Source organism: Athene noctua, chromosome 7, assembly GCF_965140245.1.
Source record: "Athene noctua chromosome 7, bAthNoc1.hap1.1, whole genome shotgun sequence".
Taxonomy (NCBI): domain Eukaryota; kingdom Metazoa; phylum Chordata; class Aves; order Strigiformes; family Strigidae; genus Athene; species Athene noctua.
Genome location: NC_134043.1, coordinates 38,447,019 through 38,450,057, shown reverse-complemented (window position 1 = coordinate 38,450,057; position 3,039 = coordinate 38,447,019). Strand labels below are relative to the sequence as shown.

General features: G+C 34.6%; 1 protein-coding gene across 1 annotated transcript in view; it reads left to right on the top strand.

The window, feature by feature from the left end:
- Nucleotides 1-3,039, top strand: part of RFTN2 (raftlin family member 2) — a 50,043-nt gene that overhangs the window by 4,959 nt on the left and 42,045 nt on the right. The gene's annotated exons all lie outside the window — the stretch shown is intronic.

Sequence of the window (3,039 nt, the reverse complement as noted above, 5' to 3'; positions counted from 1 at the left end):
TCCTTCCCATGTGGTAGAGATCTATCACCAACATACCAGCTAGCAGCTGCCTGTTGTGCAACTTGGGGTCAGTTGTTTCATTGCAATGCTTTCTGTTTACAAATTCATAAATAATGAAACATGCTCAGATAGGATTTAGCATAGCCTGCAATATTATGTAGCGGCTTCCTGCATTTTTGTAAATATCCTAATAATTCTCTTACATAAAATAAACTTTATGTAATTCATATATATTCATTCCATCATTATTTTCTTCCTAGTTCAACTGCCTAATTTCTGTGTGTTTGGATTATTTCCCTTCATCAGGGAGGGAAGTTTTCCATACTTCAGTGTATGATTTCTGTTTTTGAAAACTGTTTTAATTCCTTTATTGACAGCTCGACTCTCTCCCCTTTTCTCTCTATTTTGTGTGATTTACAGTGGTTTATATTAATGAATCTATTCTCTGGCAGGTGCTTAACCATGCTTTCATTGTGAATAAGGTGCTGCTTTTAGGTGCTTACAGTTCTTAAAAAATTAGGATTTTAGTAAAAGGAAGCTAGGGAAAAATACATGTTTTGCACATGTTAAAATTTGTGTCCATTTTTTACTTGATACCTTTAAACAGCCCAGTGATTTGTAGCAGAGGCTTGCTATTTGTTAAGGTGTGACTTCTTGTCAGTGTATGTGTCTCTGTGATTTATCCTCAGACGTGGCTTTTAAAAAGTACTAGAAGTTTGCTAGCATGCAGCTGAGTGTAGTTCATTGGGACCAGGCAGTAGAGAAGAGAAGAGAAAATGTTGGTTTTGTCCTCCATATTCTAATAGTAATCAAAACTAAAAAAAGAGTAAGAGAAATAGATTGGGACTGAAGTCCTTTAAGGTTGATGTAATGAAAGCTACAGTGGGCAGGAAAACTGGTACTAGATGGTCATGGAACCTAGTGAATCAGGAAAGCAATATCCAACATGATGTGGAGCTTGTAGATGAGGTGGAAAAAAACCTGAAATCTTGAGGTTGAAGTGGGTTGAATATCCTGATAGGGATGTAGAAACTACAGCTTGTATTAGGAAACTTGGCAGAGCCAGGAGGGAGGGTGAAAAGATGAGTAAGTTCAACAAAACAAAAAAAAGTTAGTGCTGAAAAGGCCTGGGCTAAGGAGATAAGGTTAGAAAACAAAGATAGCCTGAGTCTATAGTGTGGCATAGTAAGAATGGGAAGAAAGGACTCAGATTACTTAAGTAAAAAGAATAAAACAGATAGGAGTCCTGCAAATGGGATACAGAGCAACTGAGATACAAAGGTAATAGAATTTCATCTTAGGAAGAATAAACAGAATAGGACATATATTCGGAAAACTGTTGTTGCCAGCACCTGAAATGGTAGCCCTGTCTTCTGTATCTTGCCATCCTTTTGTCGGCAGCTAGTGGCATCCACTGACAAATTGCTTAATCGCAGTCCATTGTCTATTTGTGAGTTTACAAATAGGTGGCTGTCAGTCTTTGAGTTCTAGCTACTAAAAAATTATGTAAGCATTATTATAAATTCCCATACTAATGCATTGCTCTAGGCTACATCATAGCGAATGCAAAAGTAAACAAAAGTTAAATAGTTATGCACTGTAACATACTATAAAGATATATTTTCCCTGTCCAGTTAGGAAGAGGATACAATTGCCTTAACTTTGACATCCTTTACTAAGACTATATAATCAACTAACAAAACTTGATTTTTTTTTTTTTTTCCCCAAGTAAATTTATTCTGAACTCGTTCTAAGATTCCATACTTGTAAATAGAGGAAGGTATTTCTTGCCATTATTGACTTCACCTGTGTACATAATTGAAATCTGCTTTTCCTTTTTAAACTGTCTAGCAATATCAAAATGAACTGTAACTTTTCATTGAAGCATTATTAATGTAGTAAATAGGACAAACTTTGAAATAGAAGAAACAACACAGCATTTTTTCCTCCCTTTAGGAATTGAGGTCGCATTCTGTAAGAAGAAATTTTTCACATCATTCATCTGTGAGTCTGAAACCTCGATATATATGAAGTCTCCATTTTCATCTTAGAAAAGATTACAGAATGGAAGATAAAATTCTGACACCGCCTTCTTCTACACGTTCTGTAAAACAGATCTTTAGCTATCTACTCTGCTAACCTACCTATCACACGAAGGATATGTTCTTCCTGACTTCTAACATATGCCTGAAAATGGTTAAGTTAAAATACCACTCCTTTTTGTAAAGTAATAAAATGAAATGTAGTTTGGACAGGTAAAAACACATGAAACCATGATTTTATCCTGCATTTCCTTTCTTATTAAAAAGACTGTTACAGGATAAAATGATGATTTCTGATACACAGCCTACTGTATAAACTCTGGTTACTAACATAAATTGAAAGCCAGCATACTTTTATTAAAGGAAAAATTTATAATTTCTGGATTACATAAATTTAAAAGATCAATTAGTTGCAGAGTAAAATCCATTTTCCCACATGCTGACAGCACTTAAGTGCTGTGGGTTAAAATCTGGTTATTTAAATCTACGTGCATTTTGTTTCAATTCCAAAAGAGTTTACTTTTAGGTTTTTTGCAATCGGTACTCTCTACTTTTATAAGGCATTTTACTTATGTGTCATTTTAGTGCTTGAGGATAATAACTTTAAAATAAAATTTGGACCAGTAGTTTCATAATTATTTATGGCTGACATTTTTCTTGCATATAGTAAGCAATAAGTTTGGGTTTACAGTGCGTTTTTACCTATAGAAAAAGGCAAGAATTGACCTTTTATCATTACAAGGCCATTGCAAGCTTCTTCCTTCTTTGACTTTCTGTTATCTGTGCAAAATCTAGGAACTCCCTGGCAGTATCACCAATTGAGATGAAACACTACTTTCTCCTCAGCTGCAGGGAGATGAATTTTTTTTTTCTCCTTGCTTCTCTCACCACCCTAGGACTCCTCCCATGTTTTATAAAAGACAGGTTCCTCAAAGGTTAAAATACAGCCTCTGTAGTTAATAGGAGTGCAACCTTTTTAACTTTATTAATAATTTTA